At 37.8% G+C, this 23,186-nt stretch overlaps 1 protein-coding gene across 1 annotated transcript in view; it reads left to right on the top strand.

The window, feature by feature from the left end:
- Nucleotides 1-285: 285 nt before the first annotated feature.
- Nucleotides 286-23,186, top strand: part of LOC150089025 (small integral membrane protein 14) — a 77,039-nt gene continuing 54,138 nt past the window's right edge. The window contains exon 1 of the mRNA XM_090369780.1: nucleotides 286-600. The gene's annotated coding sequence lies outside the window, so the exon portion shown is untranslated. The remainder of the gene's footprint in view (nucleotides 601-23,186) is intronic.

Genomic DNA, 23,186 nt, shown 5'->3' with positions numbered 1-23,186 from the left:
TACAAAAACCATGTTGGCAAGCATTATAAGCTTCAATGACATATGTAATAAATCAAAAAGATTAAAAAGGACAACTTTTTCAACAATATTTAATTAAAGAATATTTTTAGTAGATAAGCAATTAAAGGATATTTTTAATTGTTCAAATTACATAAGGAAGCAATTAAAAATATTCTTTTAGTATTATTCGTTCAAAATATTATTAAATATGATGTTGAATTTTTGATCGTGCCATTTAAAGAGAAATAAATGCTACTTTATTGCCGTCTATTGACAGATCTGAAAGGCGGAAGTGAGTGACAATCCGGGTTCTGTTCGAAACTGACGTGTAGTGTTCTTTGAGGTGGTGCTTGTTTATTTTTGATTCGCTGTAAGGGATTTTAAATACTGGGGTTCTACTGGTACGAAGTGTTGAATGATTGGTTGGAGAATGCCATATTAGCATATGTTTGTTGTGAGAATATATTTCGTACAATCTTGTGCTGTCAAATTTCTGTAATTTTAAGTAAAGATATACATCCTCCTTGAGCTCTATCAGTATCTGTGCAGACTTCCTCTTCTTATCTTGCCTTTCCTCTGGTTGAAGTTGCGTTGATTTGTGTAAGTAAAACACTTTATCTTCCAAATGGGAATATTTGTAAACAGTAATGTTTTTTAACACGTAGTGTTGCATGAATATAAGATTCTTCCATAATTTTGGAAAAACAGATATTCCAGAAAATAATTGAAAGGTAAACAAGTGGAGCATTCATTTTACGTTTCTTGGAGGTGTAAAGCGTGAAGGCGTGTAAATTTTATGACTTTACATGAAATAGTAAAATTCATAACCAAAACAGCATTTTTGTGATTACTGGTAGCAAAATATTTATTTGTTTGGTGTATTTATTCGTGTTTTGTTCTCTTCTGTTTCAGATATGCCTTTTAACGCAATCGACTGATGACAAACACCTTGTTGTACTGTTCCATTTTTCTTGTAGCTACTCTATTAACGATGAAGGAAATAAACCCGTAAAATCATGTAAGATGCCACTAACGCACGCATATTGAACCTACATTATTGAATTGATATTTGAAGCTTCCATCGGGAATGCTTTTTTGCTTATTAAAGTTATAAACTAGCCGCTTGGAATCAGTAGAGAGAGAGAGAGAGAGGGGGAGCGCTTAGAAAAATAACGTTTCACTCATCGTTTCTGAAGCGTACACGTACAATTTTGTCCTGATTGACCTAACAAAAAATTATGAAAATAACTAGTTCTACCGATGAGTTATTCGCTTCGTAATATTTCAGATATTGCTTTTTTGCTTCATCATAATCATTTCATATAATAATTATTATTTTTTAAGAGTTTGTTGCTCTTTTACCCAGCAGCTGTTATTATTATCCATATGGTGCAAGGAAGCCTGAGGCTTTTGCTGCACCAGCCAAAAAAAAAAAAAAAAAAGGTTTCTGAGAGAGAGAGGAATCACCAAGAAAGAGAAGAGTTGATGTTATCCAACTTGGGACTCTGGATGTGCCAAGCCCCTAATTACCAGATGTGAGCACTTGGGGTACTTTTGAACGATTGTCTCCTCAAGCATTTTGTATGTTGCTATTTATGTGACAATGAATAGTGCAGAAAGAAAATTTTGGGGAAAGAAATGAGTGACTTGAATAATTATTCAACAAAAATAACTTAATTAATATATCTTGAAAATGTTTACCACCAGCGCAGATAATTCACCAGGCCAGTAATCCGCTTGCATTACACATTATTACATTAGTGAACTAAGATGCTTTTTTAATGTATATATTTATATAATATATTAATATATAATTAATATTAAATACTCCATCCTTTAAGCTATTAATCTCAACCACTGTGACAAGTAATTCATTCCAGTGAACTACAACCCATTGCTCAAAAGTAAAACTTCATGAGATCCAGCCTTCTATTATTCCTCAGAATTGGATATTAGCATTAGTAGAAGCATGCGATACAAGAAAGCAAGCTTATGCAGCATCAACCAACCCCCCCCCCCCACAAATTCATTCCAATGTCTGTCCAGCTCAGCCTTAAATTTATTTAGGCTATCAACTTCCACAACAAGAGATGGAAGTGTTCCAGCAATCAATTATCAGCTGGCTAAAGGCGAATTTCCACACACCTATTCTACAACTCTTTCCTCAATTTGAATCCGTGCCCCCTCAGGTTCTTAATCTGAGGAAGAGGAAGAATCCCATCAGCATTCAGTTGCTCAACCCATTCATGGCCTTGTACACCTCAATCAAATCACATTGCATGTGCCTATTCTCCAGGCACTACAATTTGCAGAACTTAAACCTTTCTTGGTAAGAGCGCCGCTTTGTTCCCTTCACCAATCTTGTTGCCCTTCTTTGTACTCGTTCTAACAACTCTACATCCTTCCTAAAATGAGGCATCCACAACTGTACACAGTACTTGAGGTGTGGCCTGACCATTGCCTTTTACAATGGCATAATCACCTCCTTGTGTCTGCTAGCAAAATTCTTATATATCATCGAGAAGACTCTATGAACTGATCAGTGAACTTCATATCTGACTGCACAGTTACCCCCAGGTCTTTTTCACTTTCCTGAGTGTAGTACCGCACAGTTGTTACATTTCTCTTGGGCATATTGCTACCCACATGCAGTACTTTGTATTTGTCAATGTTAAACTTCAGTTGCCACTTCTCAGCCCATTTGTTCCAACTTATCTAGACACAGTTCAAGTAGCATACTGTCTTTACATTCATTAACAACCCTGCTAATCTTTGTATCATTAGCAAACTTGGACATTAAGCCTGATATACCTTCATCAGTATCATTGATGAATACACAAAACAATGGGCCCAGCACCGAACCCTGGGAACTTCACTAATAACATTTGTCCACGAAGAGCAGTATTCATTGATTACCACTCTCTTTTGTCTCCCCCCCCCCAAACATCCCTTTATTCATTGTAGCAACTTACCCTTAATGCCATACTGCTCCAATTTGTACAGCAGTCTTCCATGTGCAACAGTATCAAAAGCTTTACTGAAATCCAAGTACACCAATGAGCCAAAACATGACCAGGAGTCATTATGCAAGTAGAAGCAACTGTAGATGAACTATGGCACATACGTGGGTCGGGACATGAAATAAAAAACACCTGATATTGAGCTCCGTTAATCAGTGTTACTCTTGTTCTTCAGATGGGAAAGGCAGTGGACGGAAGCGAGTTTGACGAAGGCCAAATTGTAATGGCCAGACGACTGGGTCAGAGCATATCTGAAACAGCACGGCTGCTCACAGTCAGCTGTGGTTAGTACCTACTGAAAGTGGTGTGAGGAGGGTAAACCCAGGAACCACCGGCGAGGCATTGGATAACCATGGCTCATCGATGCCCAAGGTGAGCGAAGCCTCTCCCAGATGGTACGTGGCAACAGAAGTGCGACTGTGGTGCAACTCATCAGTAATTGGAATGCTGGTGACATGTTGCAACACACAGTACATCGAACCCTGCTGAAAATGGGGCTGCATAGCTGTAGGCCACTGAGTGCCCATGCAAACCACCATTCACAGATGACAGCACCTACAATGGGCACACAAGCATCGAAACTGGACCTTCAGTGATTGGATCATTGTCTGGTTCGATTAATCACATTTCCTGTTGCACCATGTGGATGGCCAGGTATGTGTGCATCATTTATCTGGGGAAGTGATGGCACTTGGATGCACAGTGGTATGAAAACAAGCTAGTTATGGTGGTTTCATGCTTTGGATGATGTTCTGCTGGGATACCCTGGGTCCAGTCATCTATGTGCTGAGCACTCTGACATCTACCACCTACCTAAACATCGTTGTTGACCAAGTACACCCTTTCGTGGCAGCGTTCTTCCCCTCCGGTGGTGCCATCTTTCAGCAGGATAATGCGCTATGCCACACCTCCCGGATTGTTCGAGATTGGTTTGCGGTCCATGAGGAAGATTTCTAGGTATTGCAATGGCCTCCAAATTCCCCAGACATCAATCCCATCGAGCATCTGTGGTTTATGTTGGAACAGCAAATTCGATCTGTGGCGTCTCAATCATGGACCTTACAGGAGTTAAAGGATCTGCTGGTTACGTGTTGTTACCCAGATACCACAAGACATTTAAAAAATCTTGTAGTGTTCATGTCTCGCCAGGTAAGAGCTGTTTTGGCTGCACATGAAGGGCCAACATCATATTAGGTAGGTGGCCATAATGTTTTGGCTCATCAGTGTATATGATATCAGAATTATTTTTTGCATCCAGTTTCTTTGTGACCACATTTTAGTATCCAATCAAATTGGTCAAACAAGACCTCCCTTTAACAAACCCATGCTGTGCCTTAACTGTTACTGCAGTCTAGTCTAGATGATCCTGCAATGCTTCTTTAACCAGTGAGTCCATTATTTTCCCTGGAACAGAAGTTAAACTAACAGGTCTACAGTTACTTGTCACTTTTTGAACCCCTTTTGTGAATTGGTGATACATTTGCACACCTCCAGTCCATGGGGCCTCCCCTGAGTCCAAAGAAGCTCTCATAATTATAGCTAAGGTTTGCTTACTTCCTTTGCTGCCTCCATTAATATAACTGGATAGACCCCATCTGCCCCAGGTGCCTTCCTTACGTTTAACTTCAACAATTTCTCCTCCACTTTGCTCTCAGTTATTACAAAATCACTCAGCTCCCTGTTACAGCTTGATAAACTTCTGGCATTTCCCCCCTTGAATAACTCCTCATGTATGAATGTAGATGTAAAATACTCATTCAGTTTATCAGCTACCTGAGCATGATCATCAATAGTCAACCGGTCTATGTTAAGTGGTCCAATCTGATTCATCCCTTTCCTTCTAGAGTTCACATATGTAAATTACTCTTTGCTGTTTCTTTTCATCCTTTGCCAAAGATATCTCATAATATGCCTAACCTCCTTTGTGACTTGATTACAGACTAGCTTATATCTAATAAATTAGGTGCCAACTCAGCGTTCTGAGTTTCCTGATTCCCTTCTGGATCTTACATACCTCTATCAGGTCCCCCCCCCCAAGATGTCTAATTTCCAAACTTTGCAGTTTAAAACCAAGTTTAATGTTTAAACCATTTTTCATATGTACATTGATTAGCACCCTAAAAGATCCTATATATATCATTGACCAGTGTTTCTCAACCTTTTTTGTTCGCGTACCCCCAAAGAACCATTTTCTTATTTTTGTAGCCCCCCACATATATATATGTCTACTATATTTTACTACAAGTAAACCTCTACACTTTAATTCTAAGTGTTTACAGTGAGTTAACTGCTTTGTACTTATATAGTAAAACAGATGATAAGACCCCTTTTATGCACATGTTTTGTGTTGTACGACAAATTGTCGAAATACAGACATTATTCTCATTATAATATCAAAATAAGCTCAAAAATCTCACTGAGTTTTTAATATTTGTTATTTATTCTCATTATAAATAACAAATATTAAAAACTTAGTGAGATTGTTGAGCTTATTTTGTTGAAGCCAGCAGTCTGGATTCAAACGGTTTCTGTTTGTTATTTGGTTTTTAGGAGCATTAGCAACTAAGGCCATATTGCTCCGGGGATATGCAGTGGTCATTCCCTGACCTTTCTGCATCCTCCATATTTGGTGGGCACAGGCTCAAACCCCAGTCTAATCAAGAAGCGTGTGCTACGCACTGCTGCTCCTGCCCGTCTGGCTATGGAGGTGCCTAAACAGTTTCTGTCCTTAGCTTTTATCAACATTAAGGCAGAGAAGCCTTGTTCACACTTGAGGGATATACAAGAAGCTTTGAAAGAGCTTCATGGCTAATTTCTTTGAACTGTTTTCGAGTTTTGGACCAAAAACTGCATATTGTCAGGCTTTCAAAAATTGTTTTCAATCAGTTATCCATTGCAATTTCTAATAAACTCCCTTTTAAATTGACTGGCATGTCAGCAGTTATGGCATTGGCTGTGACGAAAGGATTTAATACCCAATCGTTTATTATATATATATTTTTTTTTCGTTCTTGATATGCAAAAAATATTGTGTTGAAGGCTTCACTGAGACACATCAAGTGATATTTAATTATTTTAGTCACACTGACACTTACGGAAACTCCATTCAGAACAGTGAATTTGTTAAGATTCGGAAAAGCTGCAATATTTCCATCCTTTATACATTTTGCCCACAACAATTTATTATAGAAACCTCTTATTTTAATATGCATCTTGAAAATATTACTGTCGAATCCTTGAAGTTGGAGATTAAGTTTGTTTATCTTGCTGAAAATAACTGCAAGGTAACTGAGTTGTGAAAGCCACTCAATGCTTTTGTAGTTGGATACATAGTCAGATTTTATTTTTTCAAGGAAGCACTTCACTTCTTCCCTCTCCTCAGGAGAGCCACCTCAGCAACAGTAGGTGAGTGTGTGCTGAATCCATCTCTTCGTACATTGCGTTAAAAAGCCATGAATTTATTGCTCGAGACTCGATCAAATTGCCTACCTTAATGGAAATACTCGTTACTTCATGCAACTCTGGAGTCATATTTTTTGTAGCCAAACTTTGTCTATGAATAATACAATGCTGCCAGCCGATGTCAGGATTGATTTCGTGTATACTTGCAATAAGACCGCTTTTTTGTCCCATCATTAAGGCTGCTCCATCTGTGAATATACCATTCCCATTGGAGTCCTAATTCAAGTCTCACAAAATTGTCCAAAGTTTGAAAAATATCTTTTCCCTTTGTATGTTCTGGCATCCGTTTACAACTCGGTATGTCGTCCTTAATAGCACCAATTTCAACATCAAAATAGCAGACAAAAACAATAAGCTGGGCATTGTTTTAAATGTCTGTAAACTCGTCGATTTGCGTTGAAAATCTTCTGTCCAGTTTGATCTTTTCAACAGTTTGCAGAATTACATCTTGTGCCATTTCACAAATTCGGCGACCTACAGTAGTATCAGAAGTTGGTATGCTTTTTATTATGTTTGAACACTTTTTGTCTAGCATTTTATCAGCGATAATTAAAGCACCAGGAACGATGAGTGTTTCAACCGCTGTGTACGCTTTTTTTTTTATTTTTAGCAACTAATAAAGCTAATTTGTACGATATTTCTAAAGCATCTTTAGATGCGGCGCCTCCATTGCCAGGTGGGAAGGAGCAGCAGTGCATAGCACATGCTTCTTGATTAGACCGGGGTTCGAGCCCGTCACCACCAAATACGGAGGATGCGAAAAGGTCAGGGAATGACCACCGCATATCCCAGAGCAATATGGCCTTAGTTGCTAATGCTCCTAAAAACCAAATAACAAACAAACAAACAGCATCTTTAGAATTCTAAGTTTGGGCAAAACTTTGAATAACTTTTTAATTTTTTATTATAGAGTTAGCTTTGCGCTTAAAAAAAAAAAATCAATAGGTTTATCTTTCAATTGGACATTTGTTACAGGATATCGTTCTAATAGGGCTTCATGCTTTTATTTGACAAAGTTTGATTGCATATTACACAGATTGGAAGAGGTGGATCACACTTGTTTGAAATGAAACCATTATAAACATAACTTTTGCCATAATAACAATATTTGGGTTTAGTCTCAGCTTTCAAAGATTTTGCGGTATTATGTTTTAGTTTTAGTAGATTTTCTAACGACATTCCCAACACCACTCGGTCCAGATGGAGTAACAAGTGTAACTTCATTAGATCTTTGCAATTCATTATTTTCACTACATACACTTCTGTTCTCGCCTTCACGTTTTCGCTTTAAAATAAACTTATCCATAATGGGGTATTAAAATACTCACATGGAAAAATCACCACACAACTGCAACTGTGCACGTATAACCATCCCCGTGAGCTTACAGAGAAGAACTAAAACAAAATGGATCATGAACGGCTGGTAATCCAACAACCATTGGACACAGTTAGAGTGATTTCGTAAATACTCGGTAGTACTGGCAAAATCCGATTATACACACATTCTGTTTTTGGATTAATTAAATTTGATTAAAAAATTTGACTAAGAACAAAATTGGATTATGTGTATTAATACCCGCCAAATTATGGAGGCAGTAATTTTTTTTAACCACTAAATTAACAATAATTAAAAAGAAATTAATTATAAAGCATCAATATATACTTAAAAATATTATTTTTGCATTTCTTAATAGCAATAAATAAATATAGAGAAATTAGTTTTTTTTATTGGATGATCTAATTATATATTTCGTTAATTATCTCTATAAAGTCTTAAAAAATCCATTTTTTTTATAAATTTTTCGAAAATATATATCATCTCAATCAGAATGTCAAAATTTTTAATCAAAAATTTTGTCAAAATTGCCGTACTTGGCACTTCAACACCACACTTTGACTTAAATCACAATAGTGTATATACAACAATACAAAACATGCTTAAGTAAAAAATCTGATAAATGATCAATTCTGATGAATCATCACTTGGCTTAATAATGGCAAAAGTGTAATTACTACAGAATATGGTTAAGTAAAAAATACGTTTCAATTGTTCCAAAATATTTTGTTTCTTGTTAATCTCTCACATAATTCCGGTTGAATAACGCTGTTGTAGATAAGACATCGTGTGGCCTTCCTAACCATCTGTTTACACTTAATGGAAAATTGAATGTCTAATTGAAACATAACCCCTAAGTCTTTCATCCAGGATCACTTCTAACTACACTCTTCTTAGATTGTAACTCCTGAATTTCTGTTCCCTAAGTTTTGCACCTAGGGAACAGAAATATTGACAAAGATCCACCTTTGTTAAAATATATGCTGTTTTTTCAAAATGAATGCTCTCTAGAGTGGACCACATTGATTTAAAAAAAAAAAAATTCTCCCAAAATGTCTTGCAGATTCTCTCAACTTTTTTGAGTTAGTCCACAGGGGTTTCAGCATATAGTCCTTTCTGTTTTGCTTAGACAGAACTGCAGACCCATTCTGACTTAACTCACAATATATTTTCAGAATCGTTCTGTTATTTATTCAACAAATCATCAGTTTGTGTTTTAATACAATTAGTTCTCCTTGTATAATACATGAGGAAATTATCTTCTTTAATATGCCTTCTTTACCCCTCTTAAACTGTGGCAATTGTTGCTAAAATCCTCAGTTGTTTCTGGCAGATGCACCATGGTTCTAAAACACCTAAAGTTATTACCTGTTTTTCTGACAGTGGAATCTTTTAATAAAACTGTATCCTCTTGAACCAGAGCAGTATGCACTTTATTGTTGAGGTAGGGGTGGTGCACATCACTAGATAGTAGAAATGAAAGACAAGTGAAACCAGGGACTCGATTATCTAGTGATCTGGCTAATTTTAGATCAGCAAACTGCTTCAGTAGTTCAGTAAATTGCTTCACTAAATCAGTAAACATTGGAAACAAAAAAAAAGAAAAATCAGTTTAGTAGTATAGTATACGTCTGATGAATGGTGGCACCTGGAACGTTAGTTTGCCTGCACCATGTATTCTCTGTGGTAATACAGGATATGCTTGTAGGTAGAAATACAAAAGAAAACATGAGAGGCCACTTTAGGTTAAATTAGGAATTCAATTTGAAGGAAGTTTTGATTATAATTAGATTTTCTTTAATTTATTAACAGGGGAACCATTGAGATAGATAACCTGAAATAGTTAACTCAACTCTTTGCAACAAAAGGAACAATACAGATTCAAATTATACAAAAGAAATTATTCAATATTAAAAAAAATAATTAAAAAAATTTTAGTTTTAACTATTAAAGTAAATGTCTAGTCCAACAATTAATGTCCACTCAGTCAAAGACACAAAACAGGTGTTCAACAAAATGAATTTTGCAATATAATGACATAAGTTGTGTTATTGTCCACGAGAGTTCATAATGTCCAAGTTTTGATTAGAATCAAATAAACATTGAAGGTGGTAAAGAGCATACTTTACCACAAAATTTTACATTTTGTGGAAAACAGGTGTTATTAAAGTATAAACTTAATCACTATTTACAAAATGTGAACATATTTATGAAATGTCAAATTTCATAGTAAAAAGAATACTGAGCAAGCAGTTGAGATAAATGTTACAGTTTAGGCTACCAGGCTGAGAGCAACAAGTAAATTTTTGGATATAATCCTTAAAATGAAGAATTTAACAAATTTAGGCAAGAAGCTTGAAGTTCTGTAAGAATTTAGGATTCCCCACCCTAAAGAACTCCTCATGAGCAAATCTGCATGTAGAATTAGCAGGATTACCTACAGTTAAACTATCGACATTAAGTAGATCAGTGTGTTTCATGCCCTTCTTTCTACTGTTAATATAAGTAAAGTCTTTGCTGCTTTTTTGGCATTCTTTGCCAGAGACTTCTTGTAATCTGCCTTGGCTTGCCTAATCTTTGTAACTTGATTGCAGGCTAGTTTATAACTACCATAGGCTTCTGTATCACCTTATAATTTATATGCATCCTGTGCACTTTTTTTTTTATTTGCAATGTGGCTGACATCCATTTATTTCTCAGTTGGTATGAAAGTCTACCTTTTCATATGTAAGTTAATGAGAATGGAAATGAACAAATTAATTACTATATTTTCTGGTATATTTTTCAAATTTAATTCTTATCCATTGTATGGTAAGATTTAAAATATTACAAAAAATAAATATGCAAGATAATCTTACATTTATAAGATATTTCATCAATTTAAGTAAAAACATTTTTTTTTTTTTTATTAAACTCTTAATAATGGTTGATACACTTACATGGAGACTTTTTAATTATAGCTCAATTATAGGTAGTGCTGTTGGTTTTTTTTTTTTTTTTTTTATGAAAACCCCAAACACGAGAGGTATTAGAACCTTTAGTACTGTGCTCGGGTTGGAGGTTGAGAAGACGAAAGAAGATATTTCTTGACATTAGACTTAAATTTCTATAGACTGTAATTTTCAGGAAATACGTATGAAGGAAGGTTGTTCCAGAAAACAGCAGTTGAATGAATAAACGAGGAAGATAAAAAGTTAGTTCTGTGAGTTTGAAGTTGGGCAGTAAATGGATTCTTGGCTGGTGGCGGCACATGTTTGGACTGTTTTGAAAGAGAGAGAGCGGGAATTATAGAAGCCAATTCAGAAGAACAGTACCCATGGAAGTATCTGTAGAAAAGGCATGCAGCAGAAACAGTACGTCTATGTCTCTGTCTCATAGACAGAGAGTGGAAAGACTCCGTTAGAGATGAATCATTAATTAACCTAACTGCTCTCTTCTGAATGGAATCTAGAAGCCTGAGAGAGATTTTGGGGACACCACCCCAGATGTGGGAACAGTATTACATGGTAGGGTGGATTTGCGATTTGTATAGAGTGAACAGCTGTTTGGAAGAAAAGTAAAGCCGAGAGTGAAAGAGAAACCGTTTTTTAAATGCAGTGGAAGCAATATTTGTAATGTGCTTGTGACAAGAGAGATTAGAAGTCAGGGTAATCCCCAAAAGAGTATCATTTTGCCTAGAAATCGGAGGGTCACCAAAGAGAAGCATAGGAGCTGAAGAATTCTTTTTGCGAGATATAAGACAAGACTGAGTTTTAGAAGGATTGAAATCAACTAAGTTGTCTTTGCCTCACTGAAGAATTATCTGGAGATCGGCATTTAAGGAATTGGTAGCAGATATTCGAGAAGTTGTAGCTGATTGAGCAGGGCAAGGTTTCTCAAAATGGAAAGTAGAACTCAATGTGTTATCATCGGGAAAACTATGGATAGGATTTCCAGTCAATGGAAGAAGGTCATTAATATACAAGAGGAAAAGAGTGGGGGGAAAGAACTGAACCTTGGGGGACACCACCATTAGTGGAGAAGTTCGAAGACAGAGAGCCATCTAACATCACCCTCAGTGACCAATCAGAGAGAAAACTGGATAACCAATAACAAAAAAACAGTGGGCAAACCATAAGATGGAAGCTTATTTAGAAGACCTTTATGCCAAACACAATCAAAAGCCTTTGAGATGTCAAGAGCAACTGCTTGTGTTTCACCAAACTTTTCCATTGAATTTGTCCATAAATGAGTAACATAAGCCGAAATATCACCAGTGGATTCACACTGACGGAATCCATACTGGCAGTCGCTGATTGAACGAAATAATTGACTTCTCCATTACTTTAGAAAAAGTAGAAGTAATGGCAATGGGACGATAATTGGATGGGAGGTACTTGTCACCCTTTTTAGGAACTGGCTGGATATGAGCAAATTTCCAACCAGAAGGAAAAACGCCTTTGGAATAAGAAAGTGAAAAAAGGCAGCAAAGAACAGGAGTAAGTTTAGGAGCACAGGTTTTTTTAAGAACAAGTGGAGAAATACCATCAGGACCTGGAGCTTTCTTAGCATCAAAATTCGTCAAAATCCTTCTGACATCCTTTTGACGGAAGACCACAGGAGGCATTGAATTGAGTGTGTTGGGAATGGTGGGAGGTGTTTTGCCAAGATCATTAATACATAAGTTGAAAGAAAAATGGGATGCTAGCAGGTCAGCTTTATCCTTCGCTGAAGTGACAACAGAACCATCTGGTTTGGACAGAGGTGGGAGCAGATATGGGCAAAAGTTGCGGCCAGTAGCTTTGGCAAAAGACCAGAATGCTCGGCTACCATTAGGGCAAGAAGCAAGTTTTCTACTCTTAGCCTGTTCAAACTCTAGTTTGGACTGATTAATAGCTGCTTTACAATTGTTGTGAGCTTTGGTGTAGGCAGAAAATGAAACTGAAGAATTAGAAACAAGCCAATTACAATATGCAACATTCTTCTGTTGAACAGCCTTAGCACATTTATTGGAAAACCAAGGTTTAGATAAAGGACAAGATTTTGAAGTGGAGTGTGGAATAAAGGATTCCGTTCCTACAAGAATAATTTCACTGACACGATCTGAACAAACATTGACATCAGAAGTTTTGAAACAGTAATCCAACCAAGGAAAAGAAGAAAAGAAATCTTGCATGTCATCCCATTTTGCATTCTTGTAATGCCAAACAATAAGAGGATGGGAATAGCCATGAGATAAAGACTCTATTGGAAAAGAGACAACCACCAAGTTGTGATCTGAGGTGCCTAAAGGACCACTCACTTCAACTGTGTACTTAGGAGGGTTGTTTGTGAGAAAAAGATCAAGCATGTTGGCTGTATGGTTATGATCTTCCGGTATTCTTTTAGGTAAATGAACAATCTGTGCAAGGTCATTAGTAATTGCAAAAGCCTCAGCATCTCGACCAGCTGGGTCGGTGTGACTAGAAAACAGAAGCCAGCTGGAGTTGTGAACATTAAGATCACCAAGGAAATTTACCTCACTGTTAGGAAAGTTGGACTGGTGAAAATCAAGTTTCAAAGAGAGGAAGTCAAAGAGCTCCAAGTGATTAGTGGAGTTGGGAGAATAGTAGAGACAACAGATGAATTTGACACAATGAGGTAGAGAGATTTTAAGCCAGAGAAGGTCGAAAAGAGGACATTCCAAATTACCAAGGCTCTGACAGATAATATCGGAATGGACAAATGCACAAGTACCATCTTTGAAATGAAAGGAATCGTACAGCGAATAGGTTGGGCAACTGAGATGAGCAGTAGTTGAATCAACCGATAACTGAGATTCTGTCAGAAAAAGTACATGGGGGTTTGGCAGACCGCAAGTGGAAATGGACATCGTTGCATATTTGTGAAATGAACTAGGAAGTGTTTGGGAGGTTTAGATCTTTTCGTAGATAAGCTTACTCTATTATTTTGACAATTCATGGTGTATTCAATAGTAAGAAAAAGTGGGTGGAACATGCTGTATGAAGTAATGAAATTTTTGGATATGGCGTACACATGGTACGGATATACCCAGATCCTCGACATAACTTGGCCTCTACAATGCTCCCCCACATACACACTACTTTGACTCCCTCCAGTCACTCTGACAGAGTAGAGATAGCAAGATTATACACTAGCTGATCTGAAAGCCTCCTAGAGAGTTACCAATAGGTTAGGTCCAGTGTACTAACTAGAGCCGACCGGGCTAGCCGGGTGGGTAAAGTGCCTGTCTGGCAACCCAAAGGTCGCGGGTTCGAATCCCGCCTCGGGCTTGGATCAAAGTACTGCGAAAACCTTGGGAGGTGCATTATGGCCACAGAAGCCGATGCGCCAATAACTACAAAAAAAAAAAAAAAAAAACTAACTAGCGGCCAGCCTCCAAACACCATTTTAGAGCTGTACCCTCGAAATGTAAGGAAGATTGGATCTTGTCATGATGTTCATCATAACCTCAAGAGTCATCAGTCATACTGCATGATGGAAAATATGGTGAAGGGTTGACCGGAACTTGGTTCTGGAGACTAAACATGGGTTCAGCACTTCAGTCCTCCAATAAGCAAATTGGTGGTATTTCACCGGTTTGAGTCATCTACCACCTAGTACTGCCTGGTAACACAGAGGGGTGGCATTCCTCCATATGGTGTGATCACCACACCTCGACCCCTGCTTACGTTGGTTCACACCTGGGTGGTACCCACCGTGTGGTTGTACATGGAGGTTATACCCAGGATTATTAACAGTCCCGCCATCGTGAAGGAGCAAGCAGAGGATTTGGCTGTCACAGATAGTCTGGACTTTGCCGAAATTGGATCCACTTGATTTGAGTGTCACCTGAATATCAGTTTCATCAGTGATTTAGACTCCCGGGTTGCAAGTACAGCTTGTCTGGCATAACTGAGAGAATGTCTGTGACAACCTCAAGGACCAAGGTTGTGTCAGCAGCTTGCACAAATGTTCTCATATTATTATTTATTATTTTTTTTTTTTTAACTTTTATGTGTAATATATACTATACTCCTCTGTGCCCTTGCCCTCCTTTAACCTCATTAACTTTTCTAAAAAAGCTTCTCTGAAATCATTGTCACTTATATAGTAGTCTGACTCCTTTTAACATGTCTCAGAATTTAGGAAAACAGGAGATTTTTTGCTAAAAGTATGCTTCTCAAGAAGACAGCAGGAAAAAGGAAATTTTTCAGAAAAGCAGCAGGGTTTTTAAAGTCCACACTATCATTAATTAAATTTCACTAGGAGAATACACAATTTTGTTAAGATACAGCTAGAGAATGGGTTGGCAACCTACAGCTCTAACTTTTGCTCACATGGAGCATAATTTGAAATGGAGTTAGAAGACTTAAAAATCAAGGACATGTGGAGCGCAAGCCTAAAATTAAAATGCCTTAGAACTGAAATTGGAGATTCGGAAAGACAAAAGGCTGCCCTTGTAATTCTACACAAATGGATGGCGATAGATGAGTTGAAAAAGCAAGACCAAATTGTGTACGATGCATGAAGTAGCTTACTGGACGTGTATATAAATTTGAAAATACAGTATTTGCGTTTGGACTTCCCTCAGCTTTTGGTTCGACATATTTTGGCGGGCAAATATTTTCGAACATGAACTATATTAAAAATAAATCAAAGAAACCGACTGAACAATGAAGTCTCTCAGCATGTTTAAAAATGAAAATTACTTAAATGTTTAAAGTGAATACTCGCCTGATGTTGAGAGACTTGCTCAAGAAGTTCAGCAGCAAAAGTCACATTAATTCATACCTAATTGGATGTTTGTTATGTTTTAGCATTAGCGTTAGTAGAGGCATTTGATGCAAGAAAGCAAGCTTATACAGCATCAGCCAAAAACAAAAAAAAATAAATAAATAAAAAATAACCACTTCCACTTCACATCCTTCTTGAAATGAGGCCTCCAGACCTGTATACAGTATAGGTGTGGCCTGACCATTGCCTTATACAAGGGAATAATCACCTCCTTATCCCTGCTAGAAAAATTCCTATATATCATTGACAATACACCATGAGCTACTCTTGCAGCCCGTCTGCACTGCTCAGAGAACTTCATATCTGCCTGCACAACCACCCCCAGGTCCCTTTCATTCTCTACCACTGTCAGTCTAGTACCACAGAGTTGATACGTTGATCTGGGGTTGCTGTTTCCCATATGTAGTACTTTACATTTGTCAATGTTAAACTTCATTTGCCACCTCTCAGCCCATCTGCTCAACCTTTCCAGATCCTGTTGCAGTAGCATTTCTAATGTCCAAGCAATTGGACACTCTCTCTCTCTCTCTGTTGTCTGCAATTGAAGACACTCTCTGTCTTCTCCCCCTCAACCACCCCTTTATCCATAGCAGCAATTTGCCTCCAATGTCACACTGCTCCAATTTGTGTAGCAGTCACATCCATGTGCAACAGTATCAAAAGCCTTTCTAAGAGCCAAGTATATAATATCAAAGTTAATTCCCTGCATCCAGTTCTTTTGTGACTGCATCATAGTATCCAATCAAATTAGTCAGGCAAGACTTCCCCTTAACAAAACCATGTTGTATCTGAGCTATAACTGAAGCCTTGTCTAGATGATCCTGCAGTGCTTCTTTAACCAGTGCCTCCATTAATTTTCTGGGAACAGAAGTTAAACTCACAGGTCTATAATTACTTGTCAGCCTTTGATCCTCCTTTGTGAATTGGGGTCACATTTGCACATCTCCAGTCCATGGGTACCTCCCCTGAGTCCAAGGAAGCTCTCATAATTATGGCTAATAGATTGCTTACTTCCTTTGCTGCCTCCTTTAATATAACTGGATAGATCCTATCTACCCCAGGTGCCTTTCTTGTGTTTATCTTCAACAATTTCTCCTCCACTTTACTCTCAGTTAATACAAGATTCTCTAGCTTTCTGCCAGAGTTAAATACACCTCTGGCATTCCCCTCGCTGCATAACTCCTCATGTGTGAATGTCGATGCAAAATATTAATTTAGTTTGTTAGCTACCTGAGCAGGATCATCAACAGTTGACCATTGATATCAAGTGGATCAATCTGATTCATCCCCTTCCTTCTAGAGTTTACATAAGTAAAGAACTCTTTGCTGTTTTCTTTGCATCCCTAGCCAAAGATTTCTCGTAATCTGCCTTCACTTGCCTAACCTCCTTTGTAACTTGGTTACAGATCAATTTGTATCTATCATAGGCTTCTGTGTCACATGTTAATTTGTATGTATCCCATGCATTTTTCTTCTCTGCCATATGTCTCATTAGTCCATCTGACATCCATTTAGGCCTAAACCTTGAACAATATTTCTTAGTTGGTATGTAAAGCCTAGTAGCTTCCAAGATAAGTTCTTTGAATGCTTCCCATTTTGAATTTGCTGTTGGTAACATCATCAGTTGGTCCCACTGTATAGAATTTAAATACTGTCTCAGTCCATCGTAGTCGCCTTTACGAAAGCAATAACCCTTTCCTTTACCCCTAATGGTAGTTACCTCTTTGAGTAAATCCCACTTCAGCACACTGTGATCACTGCCACCTAGTGGTTCATTTATCTGCAGATTCGTAATGCATGAAGAATCACTAGTGATAATCAGATCAAGAGTATTACTCCCTCTAGTTGCCTCCTGAACATGCTGATGTAGAAAACAATCATCCAATAAATCCACAAAAGCCTTGCTAGTGTGTGATGACCAGCCTCCAAATTCCAGTCAATATTTGGGAAATTAAAATCCCCCATTATAAGACTCTTATTTACTGGCCCACTCTTTCCCTGTACAGTTTCTTATTATACTCATCAGAGTTATTAGGCCTATAGCACACTCCTACTCTGAATTTTGATCATCCATTGCTTATGTCACACCAAACTGACTCGACTGCACTGTCCAGCGATGTCGACTGGCTTCACTTCCTTGTATTTTATGCATTTCTTAACTAATAGCATAACCCCTCCTCCCTTTCTATCCTTTCTGAAGACATTGTACTCCCCAAATTCCAGTCCTGCATTCCTTATATCTGTGTGACACCACGTCTCTGATATCCCAACAATATCTGCCTTTGATGTTTTGAGCAATACCTCAAATTCATAAAATTTATTTACTAAACTTCTAGCATTGGTGCACATGCACCTATTCTTTTTCTTAGCTACCCTAACACAACCCATGTGTTTACTTGTACCCCAGTGATTCCTAGCAGTCTCTGAAATATCCTGCATCTTATTTTCCAGGCTACTCCTCATTCCAATAGAAGCAGTGCAAGAATCACTTTCACCTCTGCCAGTGGCTATTGTTAATCTATTATTCCTTGTATCCCCCCAATCTAGCAGTTTTTTGACCCACCTAACACTGCCTCGATAGCATCAGCAAACATTCTTGCACCCTTTCTATTTAAGTGTATCCCATCCCTGTAGAAGCAGTCTCTCCTGTTAACAAGTACAGACCAGGCTGTTTTTCAGTATTGATAAATAATATTTCAAAAAATATTTTTTAATAAAACACCTTCCCATTCCATTTCTTAAAAAAACTTCCCCTTCCCCCCAGCTTGAGCTGAAGTGTAGCTCTTTGGATTCTCTTTTTTTAAATTAGATAAAAATGGCTCTTCACTCAAAAAAGGTTGCAGACTCATGAGCTAGAGGATTGCTTACCAGTACATGTTTTAAGCATTAGAATATGTAAAATTTTTCTGTCTGGCTGAATGCTTAATGGTCCCTCTTTTAATCCTTCAAGGGCAACAACCCTATTCTTCAAGCCCTCATATAATCCCATCAGAATTCTGAGTTTGCACTTAACCTACTCACTCTTTGCAGGAAACATATACAGAGGCTCCCCTGTATCATTTCCTGTTAGAGGTAACAGGTAACTTTGTAAAAAAAAAAAAAAAAAAAAAAGCACAATTAATACATAACATAGACCTGATTTGTAGAATTACCTTTAGAATTTTTCCCCTGAACCAAGGCATTCCCACTTCTTTGAACCCTTTACTGTTTTCTTCTGTAGTCTGAGGCATGATTTCAGTCAGCTGCCCAGCCCAACCATTGAGCCCATGCTGTAGCATCAGACAACACAAAGACCTCTGCAGTAGAGATTCTTGTTTCCACAGGCAGTAGCTATAGTTGGTGTGTCAATTGTCAAGGCAGTGGGAAATGTATTATGAAAAAGAACAGATGGAATAGGAACGTATTCTGTAGGGGGGAGGTTAAAGTAGACATTGTAGAGCAGCTATCATCTTTTATGGGCACAAAAGCTGATATTGTTGTATATATAGGAACCAAGGGTATTAAGAATTGGAGGTGTGAGAATTTCATTAAAAATTAGAGTGATGCTAAGTAAAAGGCACGAGTTAGGATTGAAATTGTCTGCAATCCTGCCTGGACATGACAGGAGGGAGTATGTGATGAGTCTTGTCAAACGATTAGTCTCTGGAGAGACTATGGAATGCTTATGGAGTAGGTTTTTTTTTTTTTTTTTTTTCCTCAGTGTGTTCTGTGCTTGTTAATAGGAGACCCTGTTTCTACAGAGATGAGACATAAGACTTAAATAGAAGGGAGTGCAAAAAATATTTGCTGATATTATCAAAGCAGTGTTAGGTGGATCAGAAAACTGCTAGCCTAGGGGGGGGATGTACAGAATAATAGATTAACAGTAGCCGCAGGCAGAAGTGAAAGAGATTCTTGTGCCACTTCTATTAGAGCATGCAGCAGACTGGAAAGCAAAGCATTGTGAATTTCAAGACCTTGCTGGGAGGTCCCCATGGAACAAGCAAATACATGGGCTATGTTAGGGTCACTAAGAGTAAAAACAGTTGCATGTACACCAATGCTAGGCCATAGTAAATTAATGAATATGAAGTGCTGGGCAAGTCATCAAATGCAGACATTGTGATTGTGGGGATACTGAAGACATGGTATCACTCATATATAAGGGATGCAGAATTTGAATATGGGGAGAACAATGTGTATAGAATGGATAGACAGAACAGGAGAGGATGGATTATGCCATTAGTTAAAAAGCATACACATGAACTATAAGGCTGTTCATCTAGCTGACAGATGGCCAGTGTAATGGGGAGTCAGTCTGGTGTGACATAACACTGGAAAAACAAAAAAATAGGATTGTGTTATAGGCCTAATGACTGTGATTAATATAATCAATAACTATACAGACCTATAGAGTGGGCACCAATAAATCATTGCCTTATAGTGGAGGATTTTAACTTTCCAGACATTAAGTGAACCTTGTAGGTTGATTACTCACACATTAGTAAGACTTTTGTGGAATTTCTGGCTGATTATTTCGTACACTAGCATGTTAGAGAAGCAACAAGAGAAAGCAGTACTCTTGATCTGATTATCAGTACTGAAGACATGCATTAAAAATCTACAGATAAAAACTCACTAGGTGGCAGTGGTCACAGTGTATTGATGCAGTATTTGCTGAAAGATATAACTACTGTCAAAGGCAAGAGAGAAAGCTTTTGCTTTTGTAAAGGTAACCACAGTGGTCTCAGACAGTTTTTAAATTCTATGCAGTGGGACCAACTGATGAAGTTGCTAACAGCAAATTCTAAATGGGAAGCATTCAAAGAATTAATCTTTGAAGCTACTAGGCTTTACATACCAACTAAGAAATATTGTTCAAGATTGTTCAAGCCTAAATGGATGTTGGATGAATTAATGAGGCTCATGGCAGGAAGAAAAATTCATGCGATGCATATAAATTATCAGGCAACACAGAAGCCTGCGGCAGATATAAACTAATCTGTAATCAAGTTACAAAGGAGGTTAGGCAGGCAAAAGCAGATTACGAGAAATCTTTGGCAAAGGATGCAAAGAAAAACGGTAAAGAGTTCTTTACTTATGTAAACTCTAGAAGGAAGAGGATGAATCAGATTGGTCCACTTGATGTTGCTGGTTTGACTATTGATGATCCTACTCAAGTAGCTGATAAACTGAATGAGTATTTTGCATCTACATTCACACATGAGAAGTTATTCATGGAGGGAAATGCCAGAAGTTTATTAAACTAACAAGGAGCTGAGTGATTTTGTAATAACTGAGAGGAAAGTGGAGGAGAAATTGTTGAAGTTAACCATAAAAAAAAAAAAAAAGGCACCTGGGGCAAATGGAATCTATCCAGTTATATTGAAGGAGGCAGCAAGGGAAGTAAGAAAACTCTTAGTCATAATTATGGGAGCATCCTTAGAGTCAGGGGAGCTCCTCATGGACTGGAGATTTGCAAATGTATCCCCAATTCACAAAGAGGGTGAATTTGCTGTTAGTAACAAAGGGTGACACAAATAATTATAGACTTGTTAGTTTAATTTCTGTTCCAGGGAAAATAATGGAGTCACTGGTTAAAGAGGTGATACAGGATCACCTAGACAAGACTGCAGTAATAGTCCAGACACAGCATGGGTTTGTTAAAGGGAAGTCTTGTCTGACCAATTTGATTGGATACTATGATGTGTCACAAAGGAATTGTACCAGGTCACAAAGGAACTGGATGCAAAAAATCATTTTGATATCATATACAGTCGATTCCGGTTATTTGGGACACATCGGGACTAGTGCATTTTGGCCCGATTAAGCAGCTGCCCCAATTATCCGAAGTTTCACCTAAATAGTTAAAAATACAATGGACCCCGCTTTACAATTGGTTCACTGTACAATAAAATCATGTTAGCACCGATGTGTAGTAAGCGCCAGTCATTGTGATCACGTTTGTGAATTGAATTTTAATTCTATTAAACAGCAATTCTAATGAACAAAAATAGGAGGAATATTATCCAAAGGCTATAAAAGTAAAGATATATTAAACACAAATTTACCCTTTATTACCTTACCAATTAAAAAAATTAAATGATACGTAAAAATCGGAAGAATATACGTGATAATTGGAATAATTAATATGTATTGTAATATGTATATACTAACTAGTTGACATTTCTGTTCACTGACATTTGTGGGGTGCGGATTAAAATTTAAAACAGTAAAAAGATAAGCAATCAGTAACAAAGAACATGGCACACACAAATTGCAAGTAACACGATACACGCAAGTGAGAATGGAGTAACAAGTTACGAAGTTTTAAAAATAGGAATTTAGAGAAAATTCTGAAATTTAATTTTTTTATATGATTGAAGATTCCATGGTAGTGTAAACACATTTCACCATAATAACCCACAGAATTCCAGCTGTCAGTATTATCGCAAATTCATTAAGATTGAGTTTACCACCCGTTTATGATAGATTGCACTAACAGAAAAGCACAATAAACAGGTGAATGCTAATTGTTTTATGGTTGTGACCTCCAGAATTTCGACCGAACTACGTGGTATGCTCACAGACAATCGTAGGGTAATCTCCAGTGCTGCGGTCTCTTTCCCTGATTAAGCGAAGTAAAACCTGGCTATTTTCTCGATTGGGTTCTGTTTTTTTTAAGGTTTGCCCCAAATAAACGTGGTGCCTCCGTAGCCAGGTGGGAAGGAGCAGCAGTTCTTGATTAGACAGGGGTTCGAGCACGTCACCACCAAATACGGAGGATGCAGAAAAGTCAGGGAATGACCACAGCATATTCCTGGAGCAATATGGCCTTAGTTGCTAATGCTCCTAAAAACCAAATAAAAGGCTGCCCCGATTAACCGGTGGCCCAAATAACCGGAATCTACTGTATTTGGATTTCACGAAAGCTTTTGCTAATGTTGCACATGGAAGACTTCTGTGAAAATTGGAGCAGTATGGCAGTAAGGGTAGTTGCTGCAATGGATAAAGGGATGGTTGAGTAGAAGATAGCAGAGAGTGGTAATAAATGGACACTGCTGTACTTGGACTAATGTTATTAGTGGAGTACCCCAGCGTTTGGTGCTGGCCCATTGTTGTTTTTTTGTATTTATCAATAATATCAATGTAGGTATATCAGGCTTAATGTGCAAGTTTGCAGATGATACAAAGGTTGGCAGGTTGTTAAAGACAGTATGCTTCTGAAACAGGATCAAGAAGAGGTAGGCAGATGGGCTGAGAAGTGGCAACTGAAGTTTAACATTGACAAACGCAAAGTACTGCATATGGGTAGCAGTAACCCAAGAGAAACTTACACTCAGGGAGGTGGAGAATGAAAAAGACTTAGGTAATTGTGTAGTCAGATATGAAGTTCTCTGAGCAGTGCAGATGGGCTGCCAGAGAATGTAGTTTTGTCAATGATATATGGGAATTTTGCTAGCAGAGACAAAGAGGTGAGATTGGTGAGAGGAACAAAAGGGTTCTCTTACCAAGAGAGACTTGAGTCCTGCAAGTTTCAGCATTTGGTGACTAGGCGCCTGCAAGGTGATCTGATTGAGGTGTATAAAATATTGAATGGTTTTAGCAGGCTC

The sequence above is a fragment of the Mastigoproctus giganteus genome, chromosome 3, assembly GCF_048544385.1.
Source record: "Mastigoproctus giganteus isolate SK-2022 chromosome 3, ASM4854438v1, whole genome shotgun sequence".
NCBI classification, from domain to species: Eukaryota; Metazoa; Arthropoda; class Arachnida; order Uropygi; family Thelyphonidae; genus Mastigoproctus; species Mastigoproctus giganteus.
The sequence above is the reverse complement of the archived record's forward strand: the minus strand, read 5'-3'. Positions and strand labels throughout refer to the sequence as shown.